General features: G+C 41.9%; 1 pseudogene; it reads right to left on the reverse strand.

The window, feature by feature from the left end:
• Window positions 1–10263: 10263 nt before the first annotated feature.
• LOC104610673 (arogenate dehydrogenase 2, chloroplastic pseudogene) lies at window positions 10264–14640 on the reverse strand (annotated as a pseudogene).
• Between the last annotated feature and the right edge of the window lie 1019 nt (window positions 14641–15659).

Genomic DNA, 15659 nt, shown 5'->3' on the forward strand with positions numbered 1-15659 from the left:
TAGATCGACTGCAGATCATGATAAGCAATAGGACACACCGCACCCTTTTATAAACAACCCACGGCTCGGTGACAGGGGAGCCGAACAAACACACCAAGATGAATCATTGTGAAAGGCAATATAAAGCAGCTACAAACCTTCCCCGAGAAAATGGGACACCGTGGAACATTTATCTAGACGTAATGATGCACCTAGCATCATCAATTAAACACTAGAAACCCAATCGACACACATGGCACCTCTTATACTAGAATAAGTGAAATTATGACTACGGTTGTAGCTTAGTCTTCAACCACCTCTTACACCCATTGTCAAAAGGGATGCACTCATTACTATAGTTCGCATTGTCTTTTGCTAATTTTCTTCTTGTCAACAATTAGGGGGGCTAGAGCACACAATTAACAAGCAACACTGACTATTGCCAGAAAACAAATCACCAAAAGATGGGGGGGGCTAAGCCTTAGATCATAATGAGCCACGGGTACATGCAATCTATACAGAACTACAAAGCAGGCAGAAACACCAAACCCAACGCACACAGGCGAAACCACCACAAAACCCAAAGATGAAAAGGCAATATGCTTATCGATAAGCTCCCACTTACTGATAAGTAGGGGGACTAATGTAGGTATGTACAGCTCACCCATACCCTCAAAGAACACTCAGACACCAAGACTAACACCACAGAAACACTTACGAGCAGCTTGCAATAAACCCCCACGCTGCAATGAACTTGCGATACATCGCCACCTTTGCGATGAACCTACAGCACATTAAGAAAACCCATGATAAACCCGCAGTCCATCAAGCCTAGTCAACACTAAAACCTAAATAAACCTCAGAAAGACCCATCCAAGAGACCCAAGCACACTTGAGTGTGCGATGAAGCCACATCTACTATGACTTGCGATGAACTCACAACCTGCGAGCCCACTCTAGATGACAAGTTAGAAAGGACAGTAGGTCGAGCCCACGATGAGGCCCACGTGTGCTTGGCCACACGCGAACCCATGACAGGAAAGGACTTTGCGAACTGCCACATGGAATTGATGAAGTATTGACCGTCGAACAGTAACGTCATTGTTGCCACATAGGATTAGTTATGACGCGCAAAAATGTAGTAGCACACGTGAGTAATGAGGGATCTCAAGGATAAGGAAAACCAATCCTTGAGAAGATCCTCATGACACACGTGGCGATACCTCAATAGTGCATCCAATAATTGACAGCGAATCAAATATCCCCTTCCCCGATACAGAGCAAATATCCTCATCTCCTACCTTTTAAGATCTCGGGACCTCCTCCATAAATAGAGATCCTCCTCACATTAGGACTCATCTGATCCTAAGCATTTACCGTCCAGTACTCCTGAGTACACCCTAACTCTCCGATCGTGTATCCCTGACCTAAGAACCTCGTTCTTCCTTTCTTAGGGGCCTTCCTCTATCTTTCAAAGAGACCACTCCTCACCCCAGCCTCACACCCCACCTACACTTTCTTTCTCCAAAATAAGGGAATTCTTAATTGGAACCATTCATCCCAAATTGGTGATAGTTATCACAACCTTGGGTTCTCGTCATGTCTTGATTAGATTTGAAGACGAAGGTGAATTTTCTTAGAGTTTGGATGAGAGAAGTTTTTATCAAAGACTTTCTCTTTCAATTTCTCAAATGGACACTATGGAGTTGAGCTAGGAACCCTTAGTCGTTCCACTATGGATCTCTCTTCCACAACTCCTAGTGAATCTCTATAATGATCATTTTGTGCATTCCATAGCACAAGTGGTCAATGACGTACTAGAAGCAGCTTATAATTCTGAACTTGCAGCCCACCAAGGCCAACTTGCTCTACATAACCACATCCCACACCTTGGTTTCGATTGGCTAACTATGATGGAAGACACACAGTGGCATGTGCGCCGATGTCACAAGGTGCCAAATCCATGGCGAAAGAATCCACAAGCCTGCCAACAACCAGCATCCAGTCATCACATCCTGGCCCATTCACACATAGGGGGTAGACCTCATAGGAAAGACACACCCACCCTTTAGGGGGTACTGTTTCATCATCGTAGCCACAGACTATTTCACCAAGTGGGCAGAGGCCATCCCCCTGCAATGAATCTGTGCAACTAGGAATAGCAAACTTTTTGAGACAAAACATAGTCCATAGAGTCGGGGTACCAAATGTGGATACTGACTGATAACGGCCTGCCCATCAAAAATCAAGAAGTCCATGATCTCCCAGGGCAGTACGGGGCAAGATTAGGAACATCTACAACATATTACCCCCAGGGAAACGGTCAGGCAGAGGCCACAAACAAGACACTACTAAGAATGTTGAGCAAAATAGTGGTCGATAATCAAAGGGATTGGGCAGACAAGCTATCGGAAACACTTTGGGCTTATCAAACATCTATAAGAAAAAGTACACAGGTGAAACCCTACTCCTTAGTCTATGGTCAAGAAGCAGTACTCCCAGCAGAGATAAAAGATGTATTCGCCACTCACCAGGGTAGCCTTCGCAATGGGTAAGAGGATCAGGCCAGAAGACTTAGATGCACTACTTGCAGACAGACTCGAGGTAGTAGATGAAATTAGAGATGCAGCTTCGCAAAAGAAAAGCAAATACAAACAGGTCCTAGCTAATAACTTCAATAGACTGTTAAGGCCTAGAAGCTTCAAAGAGGGGGATAAAGTATTGAAGACAACTCTCAACGTTAGACAAGGCAAGTTTGTAAGAAAGTTCGAACAAACATGGGAAGGGCCCTACATGATAAAAGAAGCCCAAAGTTTGGGCTACTACGTACTAAAAACTGTAGGTACAGGCGAGGATGATGAAACCATAAATGGTTACAGGTTGAAATCTTACTTTGATTAGCCATGTACCTCTATAACCACACAAGCCAATGTACATGTTTTATGAATAAATCTACAATGTTTTACATGACCTTTCATCAATCACTCTTTGCTTGCAATGAAGTCTAGCATTAGCATTACGATAAAGTTGCCCTACCCTTCAATTAAGAATACATGCATCTGTGACAAAAATGAATTACTCTTTTACTTGCTTATATACATGCCTTGTTCATAACTATAATATGTGACAAAATGAAGGATCACTCTTACATACATATCTTACTTATAGCCATACAAGTTGTTCTATTATACTCTTAAAGCCCCGGCAATCCCGGGCAATACTTGTTGCATGCTCTATGCAAAAACCCTAGACACCCCAGGCACCTCAGTAAGCCCCGGCACCCCAGGCACACTACAAAGCCCTGTACACCCCGGGCACCTCAGTAAGCCCTGGCACCCCAGGTACACTACAAAGCCCTAGACACCCCGGGCACCTCAGTAAGCCCCGGCACCCTAGGCACATTACAAAGCCCTGGACACCCCGGGCACCTCAGTAAGCCCCGGCACCCCAGGCACACTCCAAACCCCTAGACACCTCAAGCACATAAGTAAGCCCCAACACCCTTGGCATAGACAAAGCCCTTGCAGTCCCAGACATAGCTAAAGTCCTGGCAAACCTAGGTGCAACCACACCCCCAAGTAACCATTAGGGGGCTTTCTCGATGGCAGAAGTGATTCTTACTCAATTCATACAAACAATCTGTCTAATTGCGATGAACTAATGGAAAATAAACTTCATTTGTCTCTACATTGACAATAAAACTTCACTAACAAACAACACTTCATTCCTCCAAATATTGTTGTGATGAAAATCCAACCTATGCTATCTACTTATACCATGATTGAGCCCAGCTAACGATAAAATTGGAACGATACAAGGATAATTGGTATGACTCCTGCACAAGGATGGCACACATCCATGAAATCATCAGGGGGCTCCGTTGACAGAACGCATGACCCCCCCCCCCCCACCGAAATCCACAAGCACAAATACCCATTCCCATAGAAAAATCTGGGAGACCAAATTTCACCCATGCAACATTGACAATAATATGCCACTTGCACTAATGATCGGGACAGACTTAGCGCCATTGCACAACTTATCATTAGTTTGCGATAAGGCAACAACCCACACCACTTGGCTTCTCTAAATAACCCGCGATAAAGAGACATTACGCTCGCCTTCAATTACGATAAAGATGACCAGGGAATTCGTTAACTTACGCCCACCGCTACATCTCTATTGCACGAAAAGTATAAACACGAGAGCAGCATACCACGATTCTACATATCCAAACTACATATTATCGCTCATGGAGTCCATCCAGAAGATTCGGTCATAACAAACGACACACTTAATAACCCCTATAAGCACACTAGTAACCTCGTTCAATTACCTTAACACACTGCAATAAACGCTATCGCATAAGACAAGAAACACACAATGTGACTGACAAGGTTAAACACAATCAAATTCTTTACAATATATGACAATATTGATACTGAACACAATCGAATTCTGCACTATTCAACAAAATTTTCATCATACAATTACGAGACAACCCCGGAATAGTCCACTACAGCACAACACGGCTAGCGGTCATTTGGCCCACTCCTTCTGAATGGAGAAAAAACTCCCAGAAGTCCTCAACCACTGTGCGAGGACAAACCAAGATATCTGGTCGAAAGGGAGATTCATTATTTCGGACATCACCGTCGCAAGGGTGTTTAACGTCGGACCAATGACGATGGAAGGAAGTTCGAAGGGTGGCAACCAACCATCTCGAATGATTGCTTCTGCGAATTTCACCACTGCCCCTATCACCCATATGACGGCCTGGACAGGAATGCCTTCGATGGCTTTGTACCCCAAAGGGGCTATGAAGTTTTCCTCACAATACTGCACAAGCAGCTGATGGACCAAGGCCAGCTCCAAATTGTCACCTACTCTACTAGGTGCCGACCTCGCCGAAGACAACGAATTAGAACCCAAGGACTTGCTGATAGCCATCTGCGCATTGTTCTGATCAAGAGCCATCACTAAACACAAATCGCAAGGAAGAACAGGACAACCAAAACAAGAAAGATAGATTGACCGCAAATCATGATAAGCAATAGGACACACCGCACCCTTTTATAAACAACCCATGAGACACGTGGGTAATGAGGTATCTCAAGGATAAGGAAACTAATCATTGAGAAGATCCTCATGAGACACGTGACGATACCTCAGTAGTGCATCCAATAATTGACAGCGAATCAAATATTCCCTTCCCCGATATAGAGCGAATATCCTCATCTCCTACCTTTTAAGATCTCGGGACCTCCTCCATAAATAGAGATCCTCCTCAGATTAGGACTCATCTGATCCTAAGCATTTACCATCCAGTACTCCCGAGTACGCTCTAACTCTCTGATCGTACAACCCTGACCTAAGAACCTCATTCTTCCTTTATTAGGGGCCTTCCTTTGTCTTTCAAAGAGACCATTCCTCACCCCAGCCTCACACCCCGCCTATACCTTCTTTCTCCAAAATAAGGGAATTCTTAATTGGAACCATTCTTCTCAAATCGGTGATAGTTATCACAAACTTGGGTTCTCGTCTTGTCTTGATTAGATTTGAAGACGAAGGTGAATTTCTTCGGGTTTGAATGAAAGGAGTTGTTTTTATCAAAGACTTTCTCTATCAGTTTCTCAAATGGACACTATGGAGCTGGGCTAGGAACCCTTAGTCATTCCACTATGGATCTCTCTTCCACAACTCCGAGTGAATCTCTATAATGATCAGTTTGTGCATTCCATAGCACAAGTGTTCGAGAGGGTGTTGAAAGTCAATCAACCCTAGCTGCGTTTGGATTGGAATGGGGCATGAAGGTTTTTGGAAGAAAATTGTTTATGGGGACCTCCCAAAGTTATTGATCAAAGGGGTTTCTTCGGTTAGCTCCCCCTCAGAAATTGAAATATCAAATAGGCTAGTATGGAAACCAAAACTCTCATCGCCTCCAACCAACAAATATGAATTTTTTTTTTTCTACTCCTCCCACCCATGTCAGCGAAAAGGTTGTAAATTTTTACTGTTATACCCCTAGACGCAGAAAGGAGAAGAAAACAAACTCTGTTCGAAAACGACGACTTCTCTGTTCGCTCCCAATCGTCTTCTTCCCCATTACGAACATTGGAGGATTTCTCAGAGGAGGCTCCCTTCTCCCAAAGTTTCGACCGTTGGAAGAATTCTCAAAGCCGAAGAAGAAAACGAAGTTCCTAAGTTCCTCCCTTCCCTCTTTTGAACGGAAAAGAAGAAGCAGACTCCCTTTTCTACTATCAATTTTGCAATTATTTGGCATTTTTATGCTATGAGAATAGCCTGTTCTACTTGTCATTACCATTGGTGTTTTTGGAGAACCACATAATATCCAAATAAGGGGTTAATATCAAAGCTTGCTTATGTTTCTAGAGATCCTCTACTGTCTTTTTGATCATCTTGAGTGCTGCATACAAGGATATATAATACTCCTTTTCCTTGTGGTGGTCCACAAAATAAATAAGTACTAAGAAATGGAATAGTTTTATCAACTTCATCATCAGCCATTGCATCAGTGGTGCCACTAGGTTGTTATCTTGAATTTATAGTTTGACATGATTGTGACTAAACATGCCATGTGGACAACAAATTGAACCACAACTTATCCCCACATCTATGAATGGCTGCAGCCTGTAATAACACCTGAAACAGTTATGTTTTTCCCAACTACTTAATTTTCATGACAGTTCTTTCCAGCATTAGTTTCTAATTCAAATATCTTGGAGTTACTCCTCCTGGATATGGAACAGGTCCTATGGGTGCTATGTTTAGGTCAATGTATGGTTCCTTAGGCCTTTACTGTGCATCTGTGTGATGTTTTCTGCTTCTTAATGGATTAGGATATTGTCCTAAATGAGTTCAAAGGTTGAGGTGTAGAGATTTTGTTCCTAGGCAGTTCCATTTTTTCTCTTTATATCCCTTTTGCACATCTAACATAACACTTGCATGCATTAATAATAGTTATTTTAATACTCATTAAAAGGAAATCCTATATCCATTCCCTTAGGTGCAGGCACCAGATCACTTTTACAGTTTCCCTTTCAAAAGCACCACATTTACTGGCTGAATTTTGGGTTTACTGGCTGCCAAAAGAGGAGACCTCCAAATGTTCTGAAATTTGTAATGTAAATCCTTAGGCTGAATAGAATATAATTGTATCACAAATTGTAATTCAGAAGAGATAAGACCAACAATTATTTTTAGAAGTTTGTCAAAGAAATTAAGAATATATATATTAAACATTTAAATTAATATACATAGACAAGTAATTTTGCTCTATTTTAACTCATGGCTACTATGTGTACTTAATACAACCAAGTTTACCAAGCATATATTAGAAGCATTACAATAATTATATATTACCCACATAGTTCAAGGTGATTTTTTCATTTAATCAAGTTTGTACAATGATATTAGTTTCACTTACTACCTCTGGTAGTTGTGGTTCTGAATCTTCCTAAAATTTGTATATTAATTGGCTTTAGTGTGGATGCTGTCTCAGGTTTATGAAGCTGCAGGGACCATCCAACAGAATTATATTAGTATTTTATTAATGCTCTTGCAGCTATGACAAGGTTGTGATCACCCTCTTGTTAAGACCTATGATTCTAATTCTGTTGGGTGTTCCTTTATTGAAACTGCAAATTAAGAGGCATTTGTTACTTTTATTCAAGGATCAAAATATTGCAACTCATTGGGGTGTATCGATTGGAATTCACATCTGTGTCCCACAAGGGAGCGCCCCACAATGTCCTACAAATACATTCCCGCTGTGTATTGAAAATATCTCCTGATGATGATATCATTATTTCTGATATTATCATCGGGAAATGTTCTTAATACACAAGATACAGATGCTCTGTGGGACGTTGTGGGGCGCAAATCTGAACTCTATCAATTGGTATATATAGAACATTCTATTTGGTTGTATAGCATGTTAGAACAATATTAATAACAATCCTTCAATTACTATTGACGTTTTTGTTTTAGGAACAAAGTCCAAATCCAAGGCATTTTTCATTAGCCTCTACAGGAACCTAGTGGTTATGGACAACTTCCAACAGCCGCCTCTAAGGGTTAAAGTCACAAGATATGGTTTAAGGGATTTTAATCTTTAAATATGAGGTTATAGTTGGGGGAATTTTTGGCCTTGTCTTTGATGTCCAACTGATTAATTTTAGCTTGGGATTGTATTGATTTGAAACACATCCAGTTCTTATTATCATTGAAAGATTTCTCATATTGTTTAATTAAGAGTTTTGTACCTCCACACCCCACCCCTAATCCACACAGGAACATAAAATCTCGAGTTATTGAATATGCTGATGTTGTTCTCACTTTGACTTGCATCTCTGATAGTGACTAATGTCCTTTTTCCATACAGACCATTAACAATTAGTAATCAGTAGCCTACAACAATCTCTTGGGACACTCAAATTCTCTAATCCTGTGTCTTATTCAATTTACTTTAATTATTGTTAATGTTGTTTGCTATTTACTTGCAAAAGTTTTAGAGATATACAAGGAATTGGTGTAAAGCTTACCATTACTTTCTTTGAAATGATACAATACCCTCAAAAAAAATAAAATAAAATAATCTCTTGAATCAGATGTATTTGTCTAAATATCAAACCAAAGAGACTTAATAGACAAAAATCATACAAATGCTACTTAGTAGATGAAATTTTGTGGCCACAAAGCAATAGATTAGGAACTAAAGATACTTTTTTTGGGCTTCTTCTGTTTCACCTTATAAAGGTAAATATTGTCTATTGTGTTTTTAATAAAAAAAAAAAGGGTGTTTTGGCATGATTTAAGCTTCTTATGGGTGTTCTTTAATTTTGACATTTTGTCGGCCTAATTAGTGAGGATTTTAGAATGTAACATGGTCCAGTTTTTTATTGTATTTGTAGGTGTAGAGAATAGGCATTAGATTCTTGATTTTTGAATCTTAGGCCATAGTTTCTACATCTCCAATTTGTGCATTGATCTATCATGGGCCTATAGTCCAATTGAGCATGATGAAGTTGGTCCTATTAGTAGGGGTGCCAATTGGACTGGATTTGATCCAATCTGATCCAGTCCAATATATGTCCATTATAAATAGACCAGGTCCAATCCAATCCAATGAATGTTTTGGATCAATTTGGACTGGTACAATTCAATGTCTGGACCGTCCAATCTGTTTAAATTCATTTTGATTTAGATTGGTTTCAACCCAAACCTGACCCATTGACACATATATTCTTATCTTATATTAATGGATCAGATACTGACTTAACCCAACCTAATTCAATATAAATTTGTTAAGAATGGACTAGGTCCAATCCAATCTAATAAATATTTTGTACCGGATTGGTCCAATCTAATATGTCTTATTGGTTCGTCCTATCCTTTCAAATTAATTTTGGACTAGACGCGTACGGGGTCCAATCCAAAACTGGTCTATTGACACCCTTACCTTATCACAACTAGTGTAAAGGCAATGGGGGTCACTGACAAGAAAACTAGATATATGCTTTCACTGTTAGCATGTCTAGCAAGAGAAGGTTGGACCAATATTCTTTTTCCAACTTAGCTAGATGACAGATTATTAGGGTGGCAAGCATGAGAATGTTGATTTGATTCTACTACTTTTCCATAAAAGAAAATACCAAAGGTTATTAAGTCCATATCCAGTCAACTCCTTCAAAGACTTTTTCAGGATGGAGCTCTATATTTGATAACTTCCATATATTCAAGAAGTTACTGGTCCATAATTAAAAATTAGTGTATTTATAGAAAAAAAAAACTTGTAACCTGTCTTTTTCTTCTAGGTATAGTGAGCTGGACACAATGTTGGGAGGTTTCAATTTATTTCAAGTAGCAGACTATAATACCCAAATATTTGTTGGATACTTAAAGTTTTAGTATACATTTCATATCCAATGTTGTCCTGGAAAAAGATGGGATGGGATTGGATGGGATAGGAAATGTAAAAATTTAATTTTGCAGTTTGGTTTTATATATGAGAAAATAATAGAAAAAGCACTGCCACGACCTGGTTCTTCGCCTGAAGAAGAAGGTGAGGGAGGAAGAAGGGAAGAATAGGAAGAAGAAAATAAGGTAAGGGAGAAGAGAAAAGAGAGAAGAGGAAGATGGAGGGAGAGACAGAGAACAGGAAAGGTAGTAGATCGATGATAGCAGATCGCCGCTGCCTGGTTCTCTTGCCGCTGCCTGGTTCTCTTGCCACCTCCTCTGCCGCTGCACTAATTCGCTCCTTCATTATGTAGATGACCGAAAAGCTGCTTCTTTAGTGCAGAGAATATCAAACTCCGGCGGCAGAACCTGAAGGAACAATTTTTTGGGGAACTCTTTCACCGAAAGAACGTCCACAAACAAGGTGTTCCTTTTCAACCTTTGACACGGAAACGACCTGAGAACGGACTTGGTGGAAGCAATTGAAGTACACAGAAGGATTACCTCTGGGTGCTCTTCACAGATATCATCAGGATCAGAAAAGAACGAAACCCCTAATTCTCGAGCCATGGCCGAATAGTTCGATCGAGAATGTGCTAAAATAGTGTGGCCTTGTTGAACCAAGGTCTTAGCCAAGAATTGGCCAAAATTTCTGAACCCAATAATGGCGATCTTCAGCTTCGTGCTCTTCTCTAAGCGGCCATTTATCTTTGCCTCGTAATCATAGGATTGAGCAGCATCGAGAGCTTTGATTTGGACACTGTGGCGAGGAATTTGGGTTCTGGAAGTAAAGGAGAGAAATGCAGGCCAAGAATGAGGAAAGCTGCGAAAGATTGCATGCAGCTTCGTGGGTAGATTCGGAGTCGTTTGGGAAGGATGCAACGAAGGCAATGAACAGTGGTTTTTCGAGTTTTATCATCGGGATCGCACTGTTTTGGTACAACAAATAAATATTTTTAAAATATTTCTTTTAGCTTCCTGACAAATCAAACATTTTCATGTCATTATAACAGAAACATGCATGGAAAAGCTAAGTGAAATTGTTGTAAATGCAGTTGACTTGTTAATCTAACCAAAAAATGCAGTTGCCCATAACTTTATTGATGATTACCCTATCTCAAAATGGATCCATTAACTTGTCACATATTTTACATGGATCAAGCTCAATATAATGGGTAATATTTTCATATATAAATTTACTTAAAGTTTGAATTATATTTCTTAAGATCATACTTGATAAAATTATCTATATGTAACTTTTTGCAAGGCAATGGTAATGAGGGTGTCAATGCTTCTCATGATCTAATACTTAGACATCAGACATAATCGGAAGAACTTTTTACATGAACCTTTTTGTATCTTAAATCTAATGATATGAACATAAATATAATGTTTTGGACATCAGTAAACATATGTATAAATGCAGTGGATTATAATGTTGTGTGTTGAATGACGAAATGAATAAATGAATGAATGAATGAATGGATAAATCACATTTATGTGTAAAATATGTTATACGATTTAACAAAGATTAATTATTGGCAATAGCCAATTTGCTATTGGTAATAGTTCCGTAGTCAATTAAGCTATTGGTAATGAGTAGGTGTGAATTAGTTAGAATTGCATAAATATTCATAACAATTAATTAGGTCATTAGTAAAAATTGGCCAATAATCAACAATTAAGTATTATTGGCAATAATCAATTTATTTTAGTTACAATTAAATAGTTTATTAGCAATAAGTAAATTATTTGCAATAATTTTTTACTAGCGGAGGGACCCTGCTTCGCAAAGGCTGGAATGGAACCGTCGATCTGTTGATCTGGTCATTGCCCAAAAATTGTTGAATCGATCAATGACCCATTGACTCGAGTGGTCAAACCATTGACCCGTTGACCTGTAAAATGGTTTTTGACCATTTTTTAATTGGGAATCATTCAGGCAACCGATTTCATTTTATTCTAATCTCAGTCCTTGGCCAAAAATCGTTGAATCGATCAACAACCCATTGACCCGGGTGGTCGAACCATTGACCCGTTCAATGGTTTTTGGTCATTTTTTTTACTTTTTTTAATTTTTGTTGTTAGAACAGGCTATTTGTTCGAACCAATGACCCGAAAACCGGTGGCTAGAACGATTCTGTTTTTAGGTCATATGAGTCACACACTCGAATGACAACACGTATGGTACTACTTAATGGACCTCACACACTCAATTTTTTGCCTATAATTTTTGTTTTCAGAACTGGTCATCCGTTTTTTTATTTATTTAATTGGGAACCATCTAAGCAACCAGTTCCATTTTACCCCAATCCCAATCCTTGGCCAAAAACCGTTGAATCGGTCAACGACCCATTGACTCGAGTGGTCAAACCGTCAACCCGTTGACCCGTTCAATGGTTTTTGGTCGTTCTTTATTTTTCTAATTTTGTTGTCATAACGGGTCATTCGTTCGAACCGGATGGTCGAACCGTCAACCCGAAAATCGATGGCTAGAACGATGATGTGGCATAATCCGGCTGCTCCCTATTGGAGACGATCTGGCTGCCAATGACGGGGACTGAGTAACCTGTAGGAGAGGAGTCAGAGATCCCAGGGTGGCTTACCCGACAGGGACACTCCGATGGCTAAGTTAGCACATAGTAGCGGTAGTAGAGAGCTTGAAGATGATATCAATGAGTTAGAAAGCAAAGATTATGCATAAACATACATTAAAAACATACCTTTGCCCCTAGGGGTGAAGTCTTTATATACTGGAGTCCCCGTGGGTTGTTGGAGCAGTTCCTGGATCCTCACTGTGGTGGGACCCGTTTGCGTGTTAGGTGGGTAAAACGCCACCAACCGGTAAGGTTGCCTGCTCCCATTTGAACCGAGGAGTGGGTGAGCTAATATAGCCGTTACGAGTCATAATCCCGTAAAATGCAAAGTACGGTGGTGAGCTCCTTAGGGTTTCCACGTAGGGGTCGGTCTGACTCGGTAGCAAGCTGCCTGTGAAGTGCCGGGCTACTTGGTGGTGAGCTGCCCAGGGGAGAGCAGTCTGATCTCATGTCCTTCAGACTCGACTTGCTCTGAATTCCAAAGTGCTTTAGTACTGATGATCTTGCGCCGAGATAGGCTTGTCTTGAGGTGGATTCTTTCTGAGGTGGTCCATGTGCCCAGGTTTGTCTTGTAGTGGACTTGCTTTTCGTTTACCCTGGTCGTGCCCGATACCGAGGTGATCTTAGTTTGGGATAGCTTCAGTTCGGGGTATCTTCAGTTTGGGGTATCAGGGTACCCAAGGTCGCTTTGTAGCGAACTGATCATGCTGAGTTGTCACTTGTGTCGAGTCACACCCACGTGCCGATCTGATCATGTTGAGTTGTATCTTATGCCTAGTCATGCCCACGTGTCGCCCTGTTATGAGGTCGAGCCAAATTCCCCTTCATCAATTGCCCCCCATTCCTCGAGCTAGGGGTCTTGACCTGGTTCGAGGAGTTCACGATGTGACAAGTGGATTTGGCTCGAAGTCCAGGCCGCTTTGTCAAACAGGTCGCTTGCGGTTTATGCGTGGACGTTATGCGATCTATAAATTCCGCAGACACCAAAAAACGCACTAAACTGTTTTCGACCTCGAGGGTCGTGCAATCGGTTTTCTTATGAGCCGTTAGATTGCTTTGATCTTTACCGTTGATTCTCCGGTACAGTGGCTATAAATAGGGGGGACCCGAGACATTTTCTTCGCCACAAGCTTACCAGCCTTCGATCTGAGGTCGCGCTTAGCTTCTTTAGCTCGGATTTTCAAGTTCGCCACTTTCTTCTAGTTTGGTCATCCTCCCTTGGTGAGTCTTCCTTAGCTTCTTCCTTTCAGTTTGGTTCAGTTTCTTTTTCTTTTTTAGTTCAGCTCGTCAATGTCTTCCTTTAGTTTTGATAGTCTTTTAGATAAGGCCGAGGGTGTCTCGGCCCAGGTCGGTAGCCGAGATGAGGCTACTTCGGATCCAGGGTTAGTCCATGGCTCTCCCGAGGTGCAGTCACCCCGGGAGGCGCGAGAGGCCTTGGGTAACCTGGCCTCCACTTCTCATCCAGTTCGGGTGCTAGACCACTTCGGCCCCTCAACAATGACTTTGGACAGGCTTCGGACTTTGATACACCAGTACAACCTCCCGGGCGAACTCTCCTATAGTCTCCCTGTAGGTAACTTCTCTTGGGAACACGATCACAATGAGATCATGATTTTTGAAGAGCAGCTCATGGCTGGTCTTCGTTTGCCTTTGCACCCTTTGATCATAGAGGACCTAAAGTTTTTCAATATATCCATAGACCAATTACACCCGAATTCCATCCGAAATGTAGTAGGGGTCATCTCTCTTTTTTACGAGTACTGTCTACCCCTTAACCTCGACATTTTTTCTTCCATCTTGTCATTCAAGAAGAACTCTTCTTGTGTCCTTCCTGAGCACAGGCGAACCTACTACCTGTCTCCTCGCCCGGGCTATAAGCTTTTGCACGAACTACCCAATAGGATCCCGGCCTGGAAACAGAGTTATTTTGTAGTCCGTAATCCCGCGGGGTGGCCTTTCCTACCCATTGGAGGGCTGCCATTCAGGATTCCGGTGTTAGGCTGGACCTGAAAACAAGGGAGACACTCCAGTCTTGGGCGGATCTCGGCTTCGATTATAAGGACTACCTTGCTGAAGACAAGGTCATGCAGGCTAGCTTGAGTCCTGGTAGGTCGCCTTTGTTTTTCTTTTTAAGGTTCTAATTAGTTTGTGGCTAACCTTTTGTTCTTGCAGCTGCCATGCCGGAGGTCAATGCCAAGAATCTTTTCAACAGCATGCAGAAGGGAAAGAAGAGGAAGGCGAAGAAGCCTCGCCGGGAGGTCAACCCTTCAATCCCTGCACCGCCCGAGGTCCACATCGCGGAGCCGATCTCGGCCAAGCTCCCCCAGGAAGAGGTCCGCCCTCACCCTCCCATGGTAGATCTGGAGGAAGAAGAGGGAAGTGCTCGGTAGCAGGAATCAGAGAGCACCCCAGCGCATGAGTCAGAAGTTGCTTGGCCTCCCGAGCCGGCAAGCTCTTCTAGACCTCGACACGTGCCTCTAAAGAGGAGTATCCTGGCCAACCAGGTTGGGATTCACAAGAGTAAGAAGGCCATCTTCTCCGAAGAGGTCGCGGATTGGGCCGAAATACCTATGGCTCGGCTTGGGGCTTGGGCAGCTAGCTACTGCATGGTGGTAAGTGCTTTTACCTTGTACTTTTGTTTCTTTGTGATCTTTTCAAAAAATGTTCTTACTTCAGTTTTTTCCTTGCTAGGTGAACCCCTCCATTCACGTGCTGATGTGTCAGTCGCAAATCCGTTGGAGGCAGTTTCAAACAGCCAAGGAGGAGGCACAAAAACTGCATCGTGAGCTTGATAAAGCTCTGGTTGAGGTGCTCCGGGCCAAGAAGGGAGCTCAAGATCAGAAGGAGCTTATTCTGTCTTTAACTGAGGAGGAGAAACAGTAGGAGCAGATCTCCGCGCTGACCGAGGAGAAGGGGAAACAGTAGGAGTAGATTTCTGTGTTGACCGAGGAGAACTCGGCGCTGATCGAGGAGAGAACGAGGCTTCGACAAGAAGTTGAGGATCTCAAGGCGATGGTGCAAGAGCGAAATCGGATTTTCGAGACCGTTGTGGAAGAGGCACGAAGCCAGGCCGTGGAGCACTTCAAGCAATCTTCGGAGTTCCAC

The sequence above is a fragment of the Nelumbo nucifera genome, chromosome 6, assembly GCF_055504915.1.
Source record: "Nelumbo nucifera cultivar China Antique chromosome 6, China Antique-T2T, whole genome shotgun sequence".
In the NCBI taxonomy this organism is placed as follows: Eukaryota; Viridiplantae; Streptophyta; class Magnoliopsida; order Proteales; family Nelumbonaceae; genus Nelumbo; species Nelumbo nucifera.